The sequence below is a fragment of the Strongylocentrotus purpuratus genome, unplaced genomic scaffold (assembly GCF_000002235.5).
Source record: "Strongylocentrotus purpuratus isolate Spur 01 unplaced genomic scaffold, Spur_5.0 spur5_scaffold_6, whole genome shotgun sequence".
In the NCBI taxonomy this organism is placed as follows: Eukaryota; Metazoa; Echinodermata; class Echinoidea; order Camarodonta; family Strongylocentrotidae; genus Strongylocentrotus; species Strongylocentrotus purpuratus.
This window is the reverse complement of record NW_022145612.1, coordinates 18,915,950-18,923,146: the sequence shown is the minus strand read 5'-3', so window position 1 is coordinate 18,923,146 and position 7,197 is coordinate 18,915,950. Positions and strand designations below refer to the sequence as shown.

Sequence of the window (7,197 nt, the reverse complement as noted above, 5' to 3'; positions counted from 1 at the left end):
CCCCCCCCCCCCCCCCCCCTCTCTCTCTCTCTCTATCTATCTCTCTTACCCCGTTTACGAAGTCAAATCAAATCGTTATACCATGAACCTAATAACTCTTATTAGGTTCATGGTATACCATGCCAGTATAGGTGAGACAACAGATGCTTAAGTGGAATTCTTTACGTGTTTGACCATGGACCTACATGGTTCGACAATATGCTTCTTTTTTAATGACAACGGTCTCTGTTATCAGTCTTTACTACTACGTCCTTGAAAACATGATGATTTGGCAAGTGAATTCCTGGAAAGAAAGGTATTCTATGTAAAAGGAAATTTAAATATGAACTCATATCAATATGTAAAAGTGCTATAATATACTATAATTGCGATAAATTTTGATAACTTGATAAACATTGAGTTTCATTTCATTTCATTTCATATCTTTATTGTGTCCATAAAGGATAATTGTTTATATGCACATGAACAATCTTGCTTCAACATATGAACATAGGAACAACATATAATTGACATTCATAGGGCCCTGTTTTAGTATACATTTGATATAATATACATGGTCATGATAAATATACATTTAAATACTCTTTCTTCTTGTTCTTCTTGTTCTTCTTCTTCTTCTTCTTCTTCATTCTTTCTTCTTACATACCCTCCATTTGTTTTAAATTCGTATATGCTCTAATCTGAAGTAGGTATTTTGTGTTAAAAATTATTTCTTGATATGGTATAACAGTAGGGGTACAACAGTAAAGTAAGTATACTAAAACAATATATATATTCGTGTAACTTGTCAATGAGGGTATTTTGCATGGTTTTCACACTCTCTATTCTTTACTGGGTTTCATTAACTACTCTTATGGAAAGTGGAATGAATGAATTAATGCGGCGACTAGTTCTTGCTTTAACAGATCTCAAGCTTCGTCCGCTTCTCAGGTGTATGTACTGGTCATTAAGGGGGTGGGTAAGATCAGACATAATGGATAGGGCCTTAGATACTACTCTTTCCTTACAGACTTCATCTAGGTCAACAGTATGGTTCATTATTTTGCTGGCTTGTTTTACAACCCTTCTCAGCTTTTGTTTGTCACTTTGCCTTGCATTGTTAAACCTGATAATGGAATCAAATGTAATAGTACTCTGAATTATCGACTGGTAAAAGAGAAACAGAATTCTATCGTTCACATGAAAGTACTTTAACTTTCTAAGAAAATATAAGCGCTGGTTGCATTTTGTTAGTGTGCGCTTTGACTTCTCTTCCCAAGACAGCTTATTGTCGATTTCTGTACCTAGGTATCTATAACTGTCAACATTCTCAATGGTATCATCATTAAAGTATACAGGTCTATCGATGGGTTCAATAGCTTTCTTTTGCAAAGTCAAAAAACAATTTCTTTTGTTTTCTTTGAGTTCAGCAGTAAATAGTTTTCTCTACACCAATTTTCGAACATGGAAATAGTAGCTCTGTAATCAAGTTCATTTTCAGTTTCGATCAATCCTACTATTACTGTATCATTTGCATATTTAAGTATGTTAACAGATGGAGAATTAGATATACAGTCATTGGTGTACAGGGTAAATAGGGTCACAGAGAGGACACACCCTTGTGGGGTACCAATTGTTGTGATAAGTTCGTCAGAGAGAACACCGTTGACCTTGAGTTGTGCACTCTGATACAATTTTATATGTTGGTGTTCATGTAAAACACATTACTATTTATGCATGAGATAACGCAGTCCTTGTTTTTAAAATGAAAAAAAAAAGTTTAAATTTGCATCCCTAAATCGGTGCAATAGGAGCATCTAGCCCCGGGCATATCAGTATCAAGCGATAACATCCTGTAACCTTTTAGAAGCACATTCTCACTTGTTTAGGTTCATAATTACACTATTCCAGGCTGAAAATATGAATCTTTGTGTTACTTTTTAAATTTCATATAGAGTTGCAGCCATGTTGCTGTTTGTGGTGCAATTGTGAATTTGTATTTCTTTTTGTGTTCAAGGTAACTAAACATAAATGAACGATATGAACAGAAAATTATAGAGTACTTCAGCCAGGGGCGTACGCAGGATTTTTCCCCGAAAATTTGAAAATCGCGCCGGCCGAAAAGTCGCTCAGTGGGGGGGGGGGGGGGGGGGGGGGGGGGGGGGGGGGGGGGGGGGGGTAAGCGGACACTTTTTTTTTTTTGGTCTCGAAATTTGAAAATTTGACATTTTTTTTCTTTGGTGGGGGGGGGGGGGGGTAAGGTCACTTTACGTTAGCCGTGGGCATAATTTTTTTTTTTAAATTAAAAAAAACAAAAAAAACAAAAACAAAGGGGGGGGGGGTTTTAGTTTTTTTTTTTTTTTTTGGGGGGGGGGGTTTACACACATAATAATACCCCCAAACCCCCCCCCCCTGCATACGCCCCTGACTTCAGCAATTGAATCGCCTTTCTTCTTGTGGCTTTGTTCAATTCTCTTTCCAGACGTAATATAAAAGAACATTTTTATTCTCGATAGCAGAGCTTAAAGTGACTCGGTAACATCGTTGAAGGTTGATGAAAAAACAATTTTTTTATGAAATGCTACTTATCATATTCCTTCTACCGTACTAACCCTCTAACATGCAAAAATAAAACTCTCAAACCACAAAGATATTTATGGTTTTCACTGAAGATTTCACTGTGCAACAGCTAGCCTCTATAACACTAGATTCTCCCAATCAATTTTTAAATTTTCCAACCATTTTCCCATGAAAATAAGACATAAAATAGGCTTTTAACAATCTTTCAACACTTAAATGTTTGGAATGGTATATAGAGCCAATTTATTGCTTTGTGACAATTTACATTCCCCTAAAATTTAACAAAAATTATAATAATAGAGTAGGAAGAATTCTGGAATCGATCAGATCAGTTTTTCCCAATTTTTATCATTAATAATGGTCTGTTTTCACTCAAACTTTCGGATTATCTATAATAGAGTACATCAAGCATTGAAGTCATTACCTTAGCACCATTTACTCTCATCTGAACAATGTTACCAAGTGCCTTTAACATTTTATATCTCGATTATAGCAGTTTAAATTAAGGAAAGATTAAGTTGGGTTAAAACCTTGGGAAAATTACAAACTTAGTCCGATTCAAGCTTGATCTCCCTATAAACCACAGAAACTCTTAGAATGTTTTTCTTTAACCTTCCAACGATCAATCAGGGTTATGTTTGGCAGTTCTAGTCACGTGTCATGGATATTGATCTCATAGATTTATTGTGTCTTTTGTAAACAGTTTTGGCGAAGTTGTTGTCACCTGTATTAAAGTATTTCCGGCTCTTTGCTTGAAGTCTGGTTGACGAATGGATTAAAAACTGAATATGACAGCAAGGTTAAAATGATACATGTGTCCTTATTATCATGATTGTGTAAAAACATTGGATATTTTACTATATAAGCACCAGAGTTTTGACAGATATCAAACAGGTTGTATTCGCATCGATTAGAGATACTCTTAGATAAGTTATCTAAGCGTCCAGTCATTTCGTCGTAGCTTTGGAACGATATCACTTTAATCAAAGTAAGTCACAATTTTTTTCTTCATTTCCATCACTTGAATCTAGACGTTTTTGCTGTTGTCGACTTATTCAAGTTTGTTAGTTGAGAGTAAGAGACGTTGCTTAAAGAGAATGAATTTGATTTTCCCTATGTTATTGACATTTGCTTGTATATTACTCACAATTTAAGTTTCAGCTTTCTCAGGAATATTTAAATAAATAGTTTAAATCACTTTAAGATGATATTTATTGAATCAATAGATCGAACTTTAAGATTTATTTTCCAATTTATTTCGTTAAAAGTGAAATAAACCAAGCGCCAGACAAGGTTTTACTGAATTAGAAGAATACAAACCAATGTATTCAAATAATCGCCTCACTTCCAGTTGCTATCCTCGCATCGTTGTCATCACTCGGAATGGAGCATGATTTCAGATGCCATGTATATCATTTTATAAAGTCAATTTGGAGACTTGATGCATTAAATCAAAATTATAATTATATGGGAACGTTATAAAAATACTATTTTTATTGTCTTCATTCTTTTTCAATTCTTGTCCATAGATGAAGCCAATGATGTTTACTCTGTGTATATTGCTGTGTGCAATGCTGATTACTGTCGAAGGTAAGACCTAAATCCAAGACAATTAAAATCGTTTTTTGTCATCAGGGTCATTTCAAATTCCTGTATTATTTTATAGTGGAGTACAAGAGCGTAGCTCCCCCTCCCCCTCCCCCTCCCCCAGCCGTTTGCTGGCTCTGACTAAAACTCGAGAGAGAGATGAACATTTTTGTATTAACAAGTGCCGTAGATTGGATGAAATGGATTATTATATTGCAACCATGTTGTGTGATACTTTTCGTTTTCCAATTCATCATGATTATGCTATTACACCAATTATGATTTCAATGCTATATAATATGCTTTTTACCGAGTATAATCAGGTGATATCTTTCCGAAGATATAAAATTAAATGATTCAAATTGAATTCAAATTGAATTCAAATTTCAAATTTCAAATCGAAAGTCTCTAAATTTCTCATATAATATATTTCAAACTGAATATACATATAGCCACTATCAAATTCAGTGCTATTGACATCATGATAAAAAGAGCGCAAAACTGTCTGTCATACCGAATATAAATATCAAACTCTAGAATCCTCTCAAAATGTATAAAAACAGGTATCTATCAAGTATTGTATTATTACCTTCGCTATGCCCATAGTACCTGTAGAATGAGAACTACCTTATACTAACGTATCGCATTTAATGCACCAAAATACTTTGATAAAGGAAGTTAGACATTTTATTCTATATCTAACTGCAGTCATTTCAATAGCATAACAAGAATTTATCCATTAAGTATCAGGCAGTATAATATTTTAGATACTCCATGGTTAATTGTCGGTGATACAATTGCGAACGTTTTGCCTCACCCTCACCCTCGGGTTCTTTTCCAAACCAATAATTTTCGTTGTACAAAATTATGTTATTGACAATGAGTTTGTACAGCTGGAACACGGATTTTGCAACCATAAAACTCCATCAGCTGTGACGGTAATCTAACGAACTTTCATTCGACAGGGAAATAAGAATTAATATTTAAAAAGATAGCCAGATATTTTGGAAACTTAATGGCAAAGTTTATTTACGATACCAACCTATGTAAAAAGCTCGGACATTGCAATGCTGCCGTCACCTGCCTCCCTTTCTTTCTTTAGAACAATTTTCCTGTATTTCTTTGGTTTCTTTGAATTTTGATTAATTCTAATCATGTAGATACAAATGCACATCGACCATTGATATACTTAAAATGCAAATGACATGCGTCTGTCGAAACTACTATTGCATTGTAAATGACATTTGAATAGTTTATTAAACACCAAACAGGCTTCATACACCAGTAACACTGAAAATTACACCTGTGCTTAAGGAAAAAGGGGTTAAGATTTGGAATGGACAGTCACTATGTGGGTTGTTAAAGAAAGATTTATATACAATTTCGTGATGACACATTTTAATTGTGTTGGAATTGATGAGAAGAGTATCTCAGTTCTTAAAACATCATCTGAGTAAAAAGCACAACAGACAATTTTATCCACATGAGTTTTTTCTTGTTTACGTGCATGTACTTAATACCAAAGAACAGCCGATAATATTTTTGCATGGTAATTTTCAGTATATTTCCTCCAGCAATTTAGAAATGCAAGTACAGTTCAGACGTTTCCATTATATACGTGAAATATTGAATAGTATCTCGAAGGAAAGACTGACATGAAAAGAAAAAATGACATCAAAAATGGATACTCAAATATTATAAAGTGAGGTGGTTGTCTTTTTTCTTCCAGGCCGCCGACACAAGCGGTCAAGCAGCGCATCAAGTAGTAGCGAAAGCGAATCAACTGAAACAGGTACGGGCACAGGTACTGGAACTGGTACAGATACGGGAACTGAAACCGGCGGAGACGCTCCAGCTGTTACGATCCCCGTTGCGACCCCAGCAGGAACTACTGCACCAGCAGTAACAGTAACAACACCACCTTAGCGGAATCTTTCGTTACAAACAAATCTTCCTTTCTGCCGTTTTCCACGGGTGCAATTTTCTGATGAGTAGCTCGATTTGTTTATAGTAAAATGTGTTCACAGTGCTTTTACACACCTCATCAATGATGTCATAGGCTATGTCTCTGAAATACGGGTACCTATTTAAGGTATTTAGGGGGAAACCAGTGCAAGGTGTTCAGAATGACTTGTAAAAGAGAGTATCACTTTGATCTGTTGTTCTCATGAAATTGTGAAAATGAATTTGAAGATCGATACCGACAGCCATTTTGGTCTTTGTGTGTTTCGTCATGTACACAGGGAAAGTAATAGAATACATTTTCTAAACTAACTAATATAATGCTAATTGTTTGAACAATGTCGCTCTTCGTTTTCATTTTCTCCTTGTTACTCACTTCCATTGTCAATCTAGCCCTCCATCTCCTTAAATCTTATTTCACTTGCGAATATTGCAAGGTACCTGGACCACCGCTCTTCTCTGCCATATAGCTTTTAACAAATCGTTGAATAAGGAGGAGCTGTACAAGTGCACATATATTTTAAGTAAAGCAAAACCAATTCCATAAAATATCCTATTCTCTGTATACTGTAGCCCCTTTCTCACATAAAAGAATATTAAATTTAAATCTCAACATTTCCTTAATTTTATTTCCTGAAAAATTGTTCTTTTTCTGTAACCCGACTCAAGACCCTCAGGAAACAATCTACATTAGTATATTCATATATTTTATATATTCGGAAATAATAATGATTATGAAATATTAAGAAGTAAAAACTATAAGAATTAAGAAGTAGGAGGATTTGACGAATTTGTAAATACATCTTTTTTTATATCATTTTATCCAAGATTTTTCATGAATAAATCATGTGACCATTTTAAAGAGTTGTTTGGGAAAAAAATAATATTATTATTTTTTCTTTAATGTTTTCGAAATAGAATGAGAAGTGGAAAAGACCGAATAGGAATATATAGAGGGAGAGAGAGAGAGAGAGAGAGAGAGAGAGCGCGAACATTGAAGAGATAGAGAGGATTTAGATGAAACGAGGGGAATAAGGAGATAGAGGGGGAAGGACAGAGAAGAGAAGGAGAGAGCAAGCGAGAATAATA

At 34.7% G+C, this 7,197-nt stretch overlaps 1 long non-coding RNA gene across 1 annotated transcript; it reads left to right on the top strand.

Moving 5' to 3' along the window:
* The first annotated feature begins 3,455 nt into the window (after positions 1–3,455).
* On the top strand, positions 3,456–6,287 carry LOC105443809. The gene is made up of 3 exons (XR_972862.2): positions 3,456–3,547; positions 4,089–4,149; positions 5,876–6,287. It is a non-coding gene; the product is annotated as an uncharacterized LOC105443809 (long non-coding RNA).
* Positions 6,288–7,197: the final 910 nt, after the last annotated feature.